The sequence below is a fragment of the Saccopteryx leptura genome, chromosome 10 (assembly GCF_036850995.1).
Source record: "Saccopteryx leptura isolate mSacLep1 chromosome 10, mSacLep1_pri_phased_curated, whole genome shotgun sequence".
In the NCBI taxonomy this organism is placed as follows: Eukaryota; Metazoa; Chordata; class Mammalia; order Chiroptera; family Emballonuridae; genus Saccopteryx; species Saccopteryx leptura.
This window is the reverse complement of record NC_089512.1, coordinates 34,137,855-34,154,749: the sequence shown is the minus strand read 5'-3', so window position 1 is coordinate 34,154,749 and position 16,895 is coordinate 34,137,855. Positions and strand designations below refer to the sequence as shown.

The 16,895-nt window shown below is 41.2% G+C and overlaps 1 protein-coding gene across 1 annotated transcript in view; it reads right to left on the bottom strand.

The window, feature by feature from the left end:
* The window catches only part of LOC136382012 (collagen alpha-4(VI) chain-like), a 121,580-nt gene extending 107,318 nt beyond the window's left edge, over window positions 1-14,262 (bottom strand). Inside the window, exon 1 of the mRNA XM_066350804.1 lies at window positions 14,141-14,262. The gene's annotated coding sequence lies outside the window, so the exon portion shown is untranslated. The remainder of the gene's footprint in view (window positions 1-14,140) is intronic.
* Between the last annotated feature and the right edge of the window lie 2,633 nt (window positions 14,263-16,895).

The window sequence follows — 16,895 nt, the reverse complement described above, 5'->3', positions numbered from 1 at the left end:
TATTTCTCAGTTTCTATATCAACTTCCCATTAATGCCTCTTCAAGGGGGCACATAAGTAATTTGAGAAAAGATAATTTAAGATGATAAATATTCTACTTTCAAACAAACTTTCATCTAAATACAGGTAAATGAATGCGTGAATCATAAAGAATAGACTGGTCTAATGGATTAAGGACATTATAAGAGGAAAGACCTTGAGATTTTGACAGTTCTAGAAAGACTAGTCCAAAATAAATTCATACATTCTGATTATAATTATTACTATTATTACAATAAAATACTATCCTTCAACTTTTTAAACCCTTGGGTTAATAAAGGTAGATGAAATATAAAAGTAGACGATCTACATTCTTATATAATGCAATCAGTTATAAGAAATGAGAAGTATTTATAGTTAGTTGTAAATAAAGCACCAGAGCCGTTTATGGAAATCTGGTGGGAAAGTCAAAAGCTTATAAACATTTTACAGCTGTGCATTTGTGTGTGTTATATCAACAAAGAGAAAAATGTATATATTTTAAGGACTTACTATCTATATTATATATACTATTTCATAAAGATTTTTATATTGAATTTAAGCTGCCGAAGGGATTTTGCATTTGAACACATAGGGACAATCATGGAGGGAAAAAAATGAAGCCATTAAATAAAGTGTAGTTAGGTAGGGATGGCATACAATACCAATTCTTTCTGGAAATAATTCTAATGGGTTTGGGGTAGAGAGAGACTCCTCTCAAAGAATGCTGCTTAAATAATTCATTCATTAGGACAATTTATTTTTAAAGATTAATTTGTTCAATTAAAACAATTACTTTTCACCTACCATAGTAACAATTAATTCAGGGAAGAATGATTAAGAGATGCTATAACCACCTGACCAGGTGGTGGTGCAGTGGATAGAGTGTCAGCCTGTTGTGCTGAGGACCCAGGTTCGAAGCCCTAAGGTCGCCGGTTTGAGCTCGGGTTCACCAGCTTGATTGTGGGGTCGCTGGCTTGAATGTGGGATCATAGACATGACCCCATGGTTGCTGGCTTGAAGACCAAGGTCACTGGCTTGAGTCCAAGGTCACTAGCTTAAGCAAGGAGTCACTTGCTCTACTGGAGCTCCCTGGTCAAGGCACATATGAGAAAGCAATCAATGAATAACTAAGGTGCCACAATGAAAAGCTGATGCTTCTAATCTCTCTCTCTTCCTGTTTATCCTCCACCTTGCTAAAAAAGAGAGAGAGAGAGAGAGATGCTAAAACCATTGGGTAAACGTGTATTAGAAAATGGGATATTAACACAATCTCAAAGTATCCCCTCACAAATTACTTATAAATACAAAAGGCAAAAATAGAGTATCTACAATGAACAAACATTGTGAGCATGACTTAAACAAGTAATCAAAATTAATACCAAGAATAATAGGATAAACCAATATCAAGTACCTCTTGATGCTATGCATGAGAAAACTCAACATCATTTATATGGCAGCCCTCTTCAAAATCCATGACCTAAATCTAATAATGAGGAAACAGCATATAAACCTAAACTTGGGGACAGTCTGAAAAGAAACTGGCCTGTTCTCCTCACAATTAGGAATGGCATGAAAGACAAAGAAAAGCTGAAGAGCCAACTGAGATTGAAACAGTCTAAACAGGCATGACAGCTAAAGGCAATACTGTACATGATCTTGAATTGCAAAAAAAGAAATTGTTATAAGGGACATTAAGTGAGATAGTGGGTAAAATTTTAATGTGGATTGAATATTTAGAATAATTCTTTTTCAATGTTAAATTTCCTGGTTTTGATTATTGTGTTGCAGTCATGTACAAGACTGTTCTTGTTATTAAGAAATGTACACAATATGTTATGGAGCAAAGGATCTTAAGATTAGAGATCAGTTATTTACTCTTAAATGCTCAGCAGATTATACTAATTGAGAGAGAAAGAGAGAGAGAGAAATAAAGCATGCAATGCTCTTGGAAACGTTTTTATTGAGGCTTATAAACTCTATCACCCAAGCATTTTATGAGCTTGTTCTCACCAGGGAAGTGAAAATAACTACCCTATCTTTCTGAAATGTTTCATTCAGGAAGAATGGCTACAATCCACTAAACATATCAGGCCTTTCTCCAAAGGACCTGGGTAGGTCAGGGCACTCCACCCCTCCTTAATTCCTGTCACCAACAAACATAGAAAAAGCAGGTCATGCTAATGAATAAGGGCAAGATGGCCCTCTGTAATGATCTAGTCTGATGTCACATACTTGGTTTTTTTATTTCTTTTATATCCTTTAAGAAGAAGTTTGTTTCAGACACTGGCACTAGAAATAACAAATTAAAGAAATAGTTATTTTTCTAAGAGGACTTGGAACTCTACAAGAGAGAGGGGGGGGGAGATTTCAATAACAGGGGGCGAGCAAAATCCTACAGAAATCTAAAGCAGGTGCTGAGGAACACAGTGAGTGAGCACCTCCCTTCACTTGGGTGAAGGCTTCAGAGCAGATGTCACTAGAGCTAAGACTTAAAGGATGAGTAGAAAGTTGCAAGTTCAGACAGAAGCACAGCATATACAAAGACACAGGAGACTTTAGACATCCCAAGGGGAGGTCACCCAAGGCTTCGGGAGCTAAGGTTTTGGAATGCTGGGAACTTGGGTGAGACTCATTGGGGCTCCTGTGCTGTATAAGCTCTTAAGACTTTGTAAGTTTTAAGAAGACCTTTGGTTTTCTGAAATACCCAAAATGAGAAGGTAGGATGGAGGAGGAGAACTGGGCAGAGTTTCTTACTCTTCAACCATAAACCACCTTAACTTCATTTAATTCAATCAGCAGTGCTTTATAAACCAGTCTCGTTTAGGGTTTCTGTTCTCTCCCTGTGGGCCCCTTAACCATAAAAGTAAAGATGCATCTCTAATGTTCTGTGACGGTGGCTCTCAAACTTGACCATTTCATCAGAATCACCCAGAGGTACAGTTAAAACCCAGCCTCTTGAACCCCACCTCAAGAGTTTCTGATGCAGTAGGTCTGGGGTAAGGTGTGAGAATTTATATGCTGAGCTGGTCCAAGGGACTACACCATTCTTCTATGCACTTAGCATGCAATGGCTCCTGCCCGGGCAGATGTCTGCTTCATTTCAATGACATCTCTAGTTCCATATAGAGAAAATCATGTCTGTCATCAGCTAAGTGGAGAAAGGGAAGAGATTATCAATTAAAAAATGTTTTCTTTATATTTACATGACTGAGAGGTAAGCAGACACTGCAATATATTTGGATGGAAGGCCCAATGCAAATAGGCAAAATTAATTTAACACATTTTTTTTCTTTCTAATTATACTTTACTCTGAAATCCAGAGTTATGTTCTCTCTCTCTCTCTCTCTCTCTCTCTCTCTCTCTCTTCTGGTCACTTGGGGTCATTTAAACATCACGGATTTGGCTTTCCTACACAACAGACTTGTAGCATACCACATCTGGGCAATAGAAAACTCCAGGAGGCAAACAATTGGGGGACATAAACAGATTTTTTTGTATACAACACGTTAAAAAACACACCCATGTGTGACAGTTAAAAGAAACTGAAGGTTAACCTTAACCTATTGTATAAATATTAACATTTGCTTCTTGTGCCCATTCACAAATCTTATGACTGCTTGGATATATATACAACTTTGTTGCAAAATATTTGAGGGAGGCTGTGTCAAACATTTCAATGACAATTAATGTGTCATTAGGCTCCAAAAGAAAAATATAACAAGATGCAGAGTCTTGGAGCATTCCTCCAGGGAAAGAGAAAGATGACTACACCAGAGTTCAGCAAAGCAATAAATGGGTGCTGATGGCCAGGTGAATCCTGTCAGCTGTGGTAATTACAAGATCAGCATACAGTTAATTTGTAAGAAGTTTAAAATTTTGTAACTGAACAAAATCACAGCTGTTGGAAATTTCTTAACTATCCTAGGCCCTCTTCATATCCTGATTTATCTAGTTTTCCATAACTACTGGCTCATACATCAATGATGCCATTTGCCAGATCGCATTGTTATTCTCTGTTTAATGTCCATCTCCCTCTCTGGGCTGTGAACACATCGAGGGTGGAGACTTGGTCTGAGAAATTATTGTAGGGCTGGCTACATTGAATCCAACTAATAAATCTTTCCTTTTATGATCATTATATAAATGGTTGGACAAACTGCTGAATGATTTGATCCAATGAAAAAAAATATTTACTCAAACTCTTTCAACTTATGTGTGGCTCAGAACTTCATCACTTCAGCCATAGAAATGGGTGAGATCAAGCTCATGATCTTTCTGAGATGTTTCATTCAGAAAGGAAGCCTACAATCCACTAAACATATCAGGCCTCTTTCCAAAGGACCTGGGTAGGTCAGGGCACTCTGTCACTCCTTACTTCCTGTCACCAAGAAACACAGAAAGAGCAGGTCATGTTAGTGAATAAGGGCAAGAATGCCCTCTGCAATTATCAGGTCTGGTGTCACATACATGGTCTTTTATTTCTTTTATGTCCTTTAAGACGAAGGTTGCTCCAGACACTGGAGAGAAAGTGTAGTTTGGAGAAATAAAGTTTGCACAGAACCTGACTTTGAGTTTTCTGCTTCAAGTGTCACCACTGCCACATTCTTTTTATGTGAACTCTTGGAACTCTCTTGAACTCTCTAAGCCTCGGTTCTGTCAGCCTCAAATACAATGACACCTTGTCCTCATACTTAGCAGGGTGGCATGAGCTAATGGGGGAGCAAGGACTTTGTAAAAAGCTATAAAACTTGAGAGGTTATTCTTACCTTTGTCAAGCAAAAACTTATTGGACAATGTCCCCAAATTTAGTCCTTTCTCAATAACAAAGCCAAGATCCAGCATTTTTTATTCCAAGAGAAATGCTTTGCTTGAATCAAAAAGCAGTGATGACAATTTTGCTTCCTTGTGTGTAGGAAATAACCATGCTATGATGAAAGTAAAATTTGGGGTGATAATAGACCCTTTACAGCAGTGAGAGAAGACTCCCTGAATCAAAGGAGTAGGGTACCTGGTGTAACACCAACTCTTGTCACTGTCGTCATTCGGATGACACAAGCTCTTTGAAACTAGCTGCCTAGGTAGGTTCTTTGAGATGAATCTTTCACTTTTGTCTCTAGAACTTCAGCTTGAAATAACAAAGTGCCATTGAGTTATTTTTGGTACCATTTTAAAAAATCTAAATAGTGTATAATAAAATTTTAAAGACAAACTTCAAAAATACCCATCAAATGAGCCTGACCTGTGGTGGCGCAGTGGGTAAAGCGTTGACCTGGAAATGCTGAGATCGCCGGTTCAAAACCCTGGGTTTGCCTGGTCAAGGCACATATGGGAGTTGATGCTTCCAGCTACTCCCCCCTTCTCTCCCTCCCTCTCTCTCTCCTCTCTAAAAATGAATAAATAAAATAAAATAAAAATTTTAAAAAATTATTAAAAAAAAAATACCCATCAAATGCATCAACACAAACCTATTTGGCCCTCAGAAAAATAAACATATTTCTTTATAGATATTAAGACACATTAACTAGGCTAACTTTCTGAAGGCAACATAATTATAGGATAATGTGTTTTGCCAAGTTCATACAGACTTCGCAGATTCCCAACATGTCACTATTCCTTCCCTCTACCTAAAAGGATGCACTCCACTCCTTGGCTCCAACACACATGCACAGGTGCACACACACACACACACACTCATACAACACACACCCAGCAGGCCCCTTTCAAAACCCAGCTAAACATCACCTCCCTAATCCAAGCCTGATGGCCAATCACTTCATGTTCTGTTCTTCCTCTGAACCTTGTTCACTTATTTCAGTGAATAATCAGGCTTTGGAAAGACTGTCTTCATCATTTGTATATGCTCAGCACCTAGAACAGTTCCCTTCTTTGCTCCTTCCTCTTTATCTCCCCCCTCCCTTCATTTCTCATATTCATGTCAAGGGCAACCTTCTCCTAGCATGAACCCAAATCCATTTCCTCCTCTTTCTCACACACACGCCCTATATATAATCTGGCAGGAAATTCTGTTGGCTCCTCATTAGAGCCACAGACCCAGAAACGGATCCTCTCCCACCATTCCTACTGCAAACAGCCTGTGTTGAGCCACCATCCCCTCTCCTACTTGATTACCACAGTGACCTCCATGGGTCTCCCTGCTGCTAACCTTTTTCCCTTAAGTCTCCTCTCAATATATCTAGGGAAATCCTTTCAAAGTCTAAGTCACCTTGGCTGGCTCAGAGCCTTTCAATGGCTCCCTGTTTTGCTCATAGTAAAAAGACAAGATGGGTTACAAGGCCCTCTGTGATCTGGCCCCAGCTTCTCTCTGTCTCATCTCTCACTCTGGCTCACTATACTCTGATCACCTTGACCCACTGGATGTTCTTTAACTAGCTAGTTACATTCCCTGCTAGGGTCTGTGCATATGCTGTTTCCTCCACCTCTAACACTCTTCCCCATGTATCCACATACACACATGGCTAATTCCCTCGCCTCCTGCAAGCCTGTGCTCTAATGTCACTCACCTTCACAATTAACTCCACCCTAGCCATTTTTCTTAAAATTGCTTCCCACCCTTGCTTTCCCAGCACACCCAACCTCCCTTACCCTGCTCTGCTTTTCCTCTTTCCCATAGTTCTTATCACCTCCTAACCTGCTATACAACAGGGGTCCCCAAACTTTTTACACAGGGGGCCAGTTCACTGTCCCTCAGACCATTGGAGGGCCAGACTATAAAAAACTATGAACAAATCCCTATGCACACTGCACAGATCTTATTTTAAAGTAAAAAAAAACAAAACGGGAACAAATACAATATTTAAAATAAAGAACAAGTAAATTTAAATCAACCAACTGACCAGTATTTCAATGGGAACTATGCTCTTCTCACTGACCACCAATGAAAGAGGTGCCCCTTCCGGAAGTGCGGCGGGGGCCGGATAAATGGCCTCAGGGGGCCGCATGTGGCCCGTGGGCCGCAGTTTGGGGACCCCTGCTATACAATGTTCATCATGGTTTTTTATTAATTATCTATTGTTACACCCACCTTTAGATAGACTATAAGCACTACGAGGAATCTTTTTGTTTCTATGATGTATCCCCCAGGGCCTCGCACATAGTAGGTGCTCAACATATATTTGTTACATAAATTATTTTGCTTAGAAAAAATAAATAACTTCCTGTCCTTAAGATAGAATGCTCTAAACAAAGATTTAGCCTGACCTGTGGTAGCGCAGTGGATAAAGCATCAACCTGGAATGCTGAGGTCACCAGTTGGAAATCCCAGGTTTCCCTGGTCAAGGCACATAAGAGAAGCAACTACTACGAGTTAATGCTTCCCACTCCTCCCCCACCTCTCTAAAATCAACAAATAAAATCCTTTTAAAGAAAAGATTCAGAGGCACTCTAGGAAAAATTGGTGCTCCTTAGGCCATTATTTGGGGGGAAATGAAGGACTCCCAGCCAACTGGTATTGCTTTTACATTTTAATTGTACTTATTTTTTTTTCATTTATATTCAAAATATTTATATAAACATAACAAACAGTATAAATCTAAACATTTGGCAAGTTTGTAGAATTGGTAAAACCAGTTCATGGGCATAGTATTGGAAGGGACTTGGTTTAAGATCTCTGAGAAACCTAAAATGAAGCCTGTTAGTGACTACAAGGGGCAGGGAGAGATGCGGCAGGAAAGTGAATCTTCTAAAACTCACAGCCACAAAAATTCACTTAGATAGTGAGTTGCTCAAACATAAGACACAAGATAAAGATGGAATGCTTGAGCAAAACAATTTCTTGTATGATCTTTCTTAAAAGAGTCATCATGTTTTTAGGTTGGGAATATTTCAGGCAAAAATATCAGGGAGATAATATCTCTCATGTCACTTCCTAGTGACTGTGTAGCACACCAGATTGTCTGTTTCTGCAAAAAATATAGACAGGGCTTCATTACTCTTAAAGTCAAGATAAACACATCCTTAGACCTTTTACAGCCCATTCCTGTGAGTCAGAAACTACCAGACAGAATCATGTGATGGCAGATGCTTTTCAAAGCTTGTGGGTTACACCCTCAGGCCTGAAATAAAGAAGCACCCTTCCATTTTTGGTATGCCTTGGACCTATTTCTTAGTTTTGGAAGATCAGTACAAAAGAGGTGATAAATTTTTCCCCTGTAGATCCTGGGGAATAATTTTTAACCAATGGTTTTTATTCTTTCACCCCAAAGAAGTCATCCCTAATAGTCATCATCATCCCTACGTCTGTTCAGTGAATTTAAAGGTAAAAATATTAGCCCAATTTATCTAAAAATTACGTACAAAAAACTAAAACTGATCGATTTCACCTTAACTTTTCTTGCAACTCTTTACAAAGTAATTACTCCCTTGAGCTCTAGTAAATTATGTGCATGCTGAAGTATTTAGGAATAAGTGTACTGATGTCTATGTTGTGGTTAACCCATAAGCAACAGAACTAGAGCCCAAATTGATTACAAATTTGGAGAGCTTTTATTCACCAGCCAGTGGTCTGTCCGCTGCGCGGGGAAGCAATGAACAGCAATGAGCTCGGGGGAAGAAGGGTATATATAGACAAAAACCACAAGATTACAGTTACTTCAGCACGTTTGTACAATATCTTTGCAAAAGTACACACTGTTCTAAGACAATAAACTGCCTTCCTGCAATATCTGCAGGGCTGACGCACAAGGAACGCATCCCGCCTCTGTTAGTAAGATTAGGAATGCTGAGGCCATGAGAATTTTCTACTTTAGCTGTAGCTATAAGCTAAATTGGGTCAGGGGTCCTCCCCAGCATGGGCTGGCACGCCAGCACATTCACCACTGGTTTTATCGGGGAAACAAATCATTGTTTCCTTATCAGTATGAACGGGTTGATAATGTGCCCCTAATACTAGAAGCTTTATGTCTTGAATTCTTTTTTGTACATACTGCGTAATACACGGACCAATGGTGGCCTCTACTATAAGTAAAATGAGGGTTCCGGTAGAGCAGTAAATAACATAGTGAGCTAAGGGGATGAAGAGAATAAATTCTTATACTAATTTCTTTCTGCCTTGTGTTTTTCTTCTCTGTACAAACCTCCTACAACCTGTACAAACCTTCTCTGCAACTTACATAAACCTTTCAGTTTTATAAACCTTCTTAACTATTCAGAAGTAACTGGCTTTTATAATAACTTACTTTCTTCCTTTTTCATTTTAAGAGTATTTCTATATCTTATACCTTGTAGCTTCCCTTCTAGCAAAGGATTTTATGTCTCCTTTCTGTATGACTCATAGCAGTACATGTATCAACTCTTAAGACAACTTGTTCTGGCTTTCCTTGGACCTCAGTTTCCCTCCCTCTTTAAGTCTAATTAAAAGGAAGTCCTCAGTGAGTTTCTTCAGGTATTAGCCATGCGTAGTCCAGCCAGCTCTGGTCTATGGCTGGAGCAGGGCATGCTGTCCATCTCAGGTTCAATTTACAAGGATTGGTGAGGTCAGTCTCCGCTGTCTACGAGGGTGTCTTTGCTGGGACTGCAGGCTCCAACCGGCTGTGGTGGACCCGTCCATGTAGAAGTTAATCCTTGGGTGGTGTACTTCTTTACCTAGACTGAGTCTACAGGCTGGAAGGGATGTACCAGATCCCTGGCAGTGCTGGAGGCGCCTCTCGGACAGTCTTTTGGGCAGCCTACTGAGTATCTGTAGACCCTGTAAGTACTTAAGGAAGGAGTGGTTACTTAACATAGCTTTTATTTCTTCTCTGAGTTTCGGTAGGAAGGGAGGGGGTTTCCCCGAACATTATCTTAAAAGGAGTGAATTCTTCCCTAAGGAGGACTAAGGGGAATAAGGTGGGCTACTTTTCACCGGTTTTAAAATAAATTTGGTTAAAGTTTCCTTTAAGATCTGATTTATGCGTTCTACCTGTCCTGAACTTTGGGGCCTGCAGACACAATGTAATTTCTAATTAAAATTGAGTGCCTTTCTTATCTGTTAATTACTTTAGTAAAATCTATTTGGGCACAGACTAAACACTCAGACATTATGCCTTCTATAATAGATTCTAAGTCTGACTTTTCTAATTGGTTGCAAAAAACCTTTGGCAACAAGGGTTCTAGTAAAGTTACTAAAATTTCCTAAAACCCCACTGGTTTTAGGGCTACCTTATTGGTAGTATCATCAGCTGCTTGGTTTTTCTCGAGTTTCTACAGTCCTTCTCTTTTGGTACCCTGGACAGTGGATGATGGCCACTATTTCAGGAGAGCAGTCTCCTGTATTCTCTGGGGTGAGGGTTTGAGCCTCACCTTTGTTAGTTTTTAAACCTTCTCCTGATGGCCCCTCTTCGACTGTGCCTGTCTTAGGTTGTTCCTGCCCTCTTCTTGACCTACAGTGCTTTATAACATTAAGTCAATATAGTAGTCAGAGTAGCAAACTCAAAGAACACAAATTTTATAAACTCATTTTCCTAACAGTGGGGTATTCTAGTTTACATAAGGTCCTCAATTTCCTCAGGGACATAGTAACCCTGAGGACTCTTTCTTACAACTCTTGACTATTATGGCTAAAGCGGTGGCTTTAGAAGGGGCAGTACCTATTCCCTAAATCTTCTTCTCGGGTCTGGCTCTAGGTAGGAGGCAGGGGTTCCCTGAAGCCAAAGCAGGGGAGGGAGGAGGGCTGTAGCAAGGGGTAGTAGCCTGCCTCTAGCTTACTGCGCTGTTATCTTTACCTGACTAAGCAGTGCTGCAGCCCTTGAGCTAAGAAAGAGGTTTCTTTGTTATACAACGTTAGGGAATTGGTCAGGGTGCCTGGGATTCCCGGTGCCTGAGGGGGAGGGGCAGGTGCTCAGAGCCGTAAGGGGAAACGGCCGCTTCTATTTTTCCCTTCTCTCCGCTGCTTCTCATGCAGCCTGGCTGCCTTTTCTTACTCCTGCTGCCTCTGCTGCCGTACTCAGCTGCATCCTGGCTATGCCACCTGCTTGCAGGTAGGTACTCGCTAGTAGTATGCTAGACTGACTGCTTGTGCTTTCTCTGGGTCTAGCAATCCTTGATTTGGCCATTCTGCTCTAAAGTTGGCTATTTTAATTTACAGAGAGTTTTCCATGTATCTTCTTAATATTAATTCCTACCCTGTATTTTCCAAATGGGTGAAACTTCTTTGGGTCAGTAGGTGGATATCTGAATATCTAAAACTAGTTTCTACTCTATACTTTCTCTAGCACTCTCTTAGGTCTTTAGTTAGTTCTTATCATTTCTGGGCTTGTTTACGAATTTCCCTTTACTTTTGCCCTCTGGTTTTACGCCAGAAATTTCCAACTGAAATCGCCTCTTCAAGGCTAAGTACCTCACACAAGAGGAAAGATTGGAGCTAACAGAAAAAGCACTTTCCTCAAGGGAGAAGTTGGACAGAGAGCCTTGAAACTAGAGGTCTTGGATCTAAGAAAAGAGATCTAGTGGGTCAGGAGAAGGTGGCTTCAAACCAGAAAATGTCACGAGAGATTTCTCTGACGAACAAAGAGAAACTTCAGAACAGACAATATACTGTGTACATTGACACTTGACTTTTAGGCACAGTTCAACAGACAAAGGAAGGGGGCTCCCCGTCAGGGGCCTCTCAGGTGCTCGCCTGACCGTGTCTCTCACAGCAGCTACAAACTGGAAACTGAAACTCAGGTGCAGGCACCAGAGATCGATCCCTACTTACACACTAATCACTCAGGGGTTCTCAGACAGAAACAATAAAAGCAAAGAATGAGATCTCGACATGAGCAGATGAACAGACAGCACAGAGGTGTCCTAGGAAACCCGAGACAGGACTTAACTCTCTACTAACGTCTTGGTCCTACAGTCTTAAATTGACTAGTCACAAACAGAAAAGCTAGAATTCTGTAAAGCAAAAGATTTGCCTTACTTACCTCCGGAGGTCAGAATTTACACTCTTTAATTTTGTCAAATCTGAGGACCAGGGGTGACTGCCGAGAAGTTGTCTGAGACCTACAGGAAAACTGGAGCCCTGGAACATCTCAGGGGCACCCCTCCTAGAGATCTAATGGGGTCAGGCAACCCCCCGGAGAGGCCGACCGGTCCAGGTGTCTAGCACACCTGAAGATGACTGATTGAACCCAATAAGCAAGAGAGATATTAGTAGATCCCTCAGAAGGCCAGTTCCCTGGGGTGGGGGTGGGGGGCACTGACCACTCTAACTCGCACAGAGTATGTAGTCTCCCAGAGCTAACAGTAGCTCCATAGACTGCAGCTCGTTTCTTGAAGTCCTGGAAATTATTCAAAAATCATTGAAGTGGCATACACTTAGCACAAGAAGCAGAACTGACCCATATTGACGGACTTGACGAGGTCTAGGCTGAGAAAGACAAACACTCCCCCAAGAATGTATAGACAGACAAAAAACAAGCCAGACAAAACCAAACCTGAAACCTGATTGGCCAACAAACTGAACCTGATCCCAAACCTGAGATCGTTGGCCACCCTAAATCTGAGATCACTGGCCACCATCGTGTGCCAGGATCGAGTCACAGAGGTTATGCTGTGTTCAGCCCTACCGCCGACCCCCCTAGGGGCGCCCCTACCTGTCCGGACCCAGTTGCTTACCGGTAAGATCCGCCTGGGGCTGAGGAACATCTCTCAGAGCTCTCCCCCTAGGCAGGTGCTCCTCTGGTTCCTCAGTGCCTGGGGCTGAGGAACATCTCTCAGAGCTCTCCCCCTAGGCAGGTGCTCCTCTGGTTCCTCGGTGCCTGGGGCTGAGGAACGTCTCTCAGAGCTCTCCCCCTAGGCAGGGCACCCGAAGTTCCAAATGGGCCCAATCACCAGAAAAGTCTGGTGAGTCCCGGATGAGCCCCCAAATGTTGTGGTTAACCCATAAGTAACAGAACCAGAGCCCAAATTGATTAGGAATTTGCAGAGCGTTTATTCACCAGCCAGTGGTCTGTCCGCCAAGTGGGAAAGCAATGAACAGCAATGAGCTCGGGGGAAGAAGGGTATATATAGACAAAAACCACAAGGTTACAGTTACTTCAGCACATTTGTACAATATCTTTGCAAAAGTACACACTGTTCTAAGATAATAAAACGCCTTTCTGCAATATCTGCAGGGCTGACGCACAAGGAATGCATCCCGCCTCTGTTAGTAAGATTCGGAATGCTGAGGCCATGAGAATTTTCTACTTTAGCTGTAGCTATAAGCTAAATTAGGTCAGGGGTCCTCCCCAGCATGGGCTGGCACACCAGCACAGTGTATAATTTACTTTAAATGCATAAAGTAATAAAATGGATAAAGGGATGAATAGAGGAATAGTTATGTGAAAAACAACTATATTAAAATGTTAATGATGGATGTCAATGTTGAGTATACATGTAGTCTCTGAATTTTTAAAATTTTGTTCTATGTTTGAAATTTTTCATAAAAATGTAAATAACCATTTAACTTATTTATTAAGATTGTATGTGGTATGGTAGTCAAATTGTATGGAACCCAGCAAACTAAATGTGCAAAGACTTTCATTTCTAACTCAGAATTGCCCCTATTGGCCCTGAGAATGCTCTGAGAAGGAGAATCATTTTAAACTGAGTTTTATTTCTTTATTAAGTCTGTTTATTCATTCAACTTTTAGTGTGTTCTTCTTTCTTTGTCCTTACATCCTAACTCTAATCTCCATTTTTAAAGTCTCCCAAAGATCTGCATCAATGAAATACATCATTCATGCCACATGTGTGAGTCCTCTAAATCAGTTTTGCTATTCCACACAGATGATAAACACTAGGTGTAATCTCAAAATATTTCACTTCTTCCTAATCAAGAACAGTTCATAGAGGTGCCAATCCCTTTTTGTCATAGTACTCATCTAAAAGTTCCTCTTTCTCTGTATACCCAACATACTCTTTAGGTTTGTTTTTTTCTGTGTGTCTTCCTCCGTTTCTCAGTTGTTCTCCATCTCTTTGCTATTCAACATCTCTCCCTCAGTTTCTACCTTCTCTCCTCTAGCTGTCTATAGGTCTCTGTCTCTCACTGCCTAGAAATGAAAAAGAAACAGTATATTTGCAAAAAAATAAGTGAAAAAAAAAACCCAGAGTTTCCAATCAGAAAGCTATCCCTGGGAAAAGGAATGTCCTCCTACCTGGCAAAGCCTTCTGAGCTGGTCCTTTCCCATCCAAGTACTAACCAGGCCCAACCCTGCTTAGCTTCCGAGATCAGACGAGATCGGGCACGTTCAGGGTGGTATGGCCGTAGACGAGCTGGTCCTTTCAATTTCTTCTTCTTGTCTTCATTCCTTAAGAATCTGTTTGAGCCTACAGTATAGAAAGGCTCAAGGATATACATCAGCTTTTCCAGTGTTTAATACTCTCCTGGGGAAGACAGGAGGAGGGGCAAGAGGAGGAGCAAGAACTCTGTTTATGGTGAGTGACACATTGCTTGTGCTCATGCATGCTTATTGCCATTAAACTCTGTAAACACTGGTCTTGGAAATAAACACAAAACCTTAGCAGAGAGAGCATTCTCAAAAATAATAATAAATTAAGCTAGCCTTTTTCCAATTTAATTAAGATATCCTAGAATAAAAATGGACTCTAACTGTCCCTATTTTAATGATTTAGTCTCTAGCTGAAGTCTCTTGCCTATAAACTCATTGAGACCAGGGACAGAGTATCATTCATCTTTGTATCACTCCTAATCTCCTGGATATCCCCTAGCAAAGATTCTTGTACATATTAGGTCTCAAAATGCATGTGTAACGGATGTTTGGATGGATGTGTAGATGGACAGGTGAATGGATGGATAAATTAATGAACTAAACAATGACAACCACTTCCTGCATTGATAACCTTTAACAGACGGGGTAAAAATCAAGTGTCTATATTTTCCTTGGGTTCTCAAACTAACTCACACCAACCAGAGTATGGATTAGGATGGAATCAAAGGAGATATATAAGTATTTACATGTGTGTATATGTGAGTTTGGGTAAGAGTTAACCTGCTATAACAAGAGACAACAATAATATGGCTTAAAGAACAAGGAAGGTCATTTCCCTCTCACCTAATTCAGTCCCAGTTGGGTATTTAGGGTCAGCAAGAGGCTTTCCTCCACACAGTCACTCAGGGACCCAGGTTAATATTCAACATGTTCTATCTGAAGTTTCTGCAAGTACCACCAGGGTAGCCAGTGGGAAGGGAGGAAGAGCTAACCCTAGAGACTAAACCTCCTAAGTCAGCAAAACCTAAGTTGGTCCCATTCCTACCACCACTTTCCATTGTTCCGAATTTAGTCACACAGCCACACCCAGTAGCAGGGAAGACTTGAGATTTGATTTCCAACTAGACAGCCATGTGTCCAGCTCAACCTATTACCACAGAAGAAAGTTTGATCTACTCAGAAATAGAGTCACTTTACCGATAGCTAAGGCAGTAAATGCTCCCTAAATGTTCTGGTTCTCTCAGGGAAATAATTAAGCTATCACATATAAAATTCTTCAGCAAAAAAACAGTTAAGCTCAGATAGTTAATGCCAACCAGTGTTTTCAGTCTTCCGTTCCCTCCTTCTGCTCAAAAAGCCGTGCTCTCCCTCTGACTCACCCCTCAATAGCATTCCTCTCCTCTAGCCTCCCCTTCATTCCCCCAAGGTGGTTAGCTTGACCCCAAGATGACTTTTGGCTCATGGTGTTGAACACTAACACTGATCCTAAATATGCAGTAAGACCTTATTTCTTCTGTCACCCCAGAGCATTCACCACTTTTCTCTACTCTCCTTGACCTTCAAGCCATCTTCTCACTCCTCCTTGTGTGCTGTTCCCCTACAGGGGACAGGTTTGCTACCTTAGTTTGCATTCCCCCAAAAGCAGAACCTGTGACAAGGACTTGGGTGCAGGCAATTTATTCAGAAAGCAATCCAGGGAAGCAAGAGAAGGAATACAGAAAGTAAGACCTGAAGGAATAAAAGCCAAACGGCGTGCCTTAATGAGTGTGTCACCTCTGTCGGCAACTGAGAGGTTCGATCCCACTGGGCATCCTCTGCAAAACTAAGACTGATCTTCAGAAATGTCCCAGTGAAAGACAGCTAGGATTTAGTCACTGAATGTCACTCCTCAATGATTGAGGATTGCCCCTAGAGAAGAGAAAGGATTAAACCCTGGACAGTTCCAAGCTGCCCTGCAAGCAGGCTGAGTGAGCTACCTTAGCAATGAGGAAAGCCCCACCCCCACCTCCGTGGGGATAGGCTGGAAGACGCTCAGGACATGGTGGGGGGCTGTGCTCATGCTCAGGAGCTGTCCACTTGCGGCAGGTGAGCTCAGAGCTTCGCTGAGCAGATCTGGGGCACAAATCAACAGTGTCTGCCACGCTTTCCAATGTCTTCAAAACGGAATCTCCTCACCTAAAAAACTCAGATTCTTCCTCCCACTGATTATTACTACCACGACAGGGACAAACTTCTTCAGAACAGAGATCTCAATTCCTTCCTCTTTGTTCTTGCAAACGTTTATGCCAAAATCCAGTATTGTCCTTATCGTGGAGTTCTGAGTTTGTATCCTTCCACCATATTTCCCTCACTAAATATTTTTGTGATAGCTCAAGGATAGAAATTCAGTCTCCTTTGCAGTGATTGGCACATAGTAGGAACTCAATAAATATTTTCAGAGAGAATAAACGGTGAATAATGGCCTCCATAACATACCTAAACTCCAAAAGACCTTCTCCAACTTCTCCTTGTAAATGACATAGCATTTCCACCTTAAAGCCATGCTATTATTTCAGAAGAGACCCTGATCAAGTGTATATACAGGGTAGGGCAAAAGCAGGTTTCCAGTTGGTCTTATGGAAAATAATACAACAGTTAAAAGAACATAAAAACATAAAAATAAACTTTTGTGTACTCACAA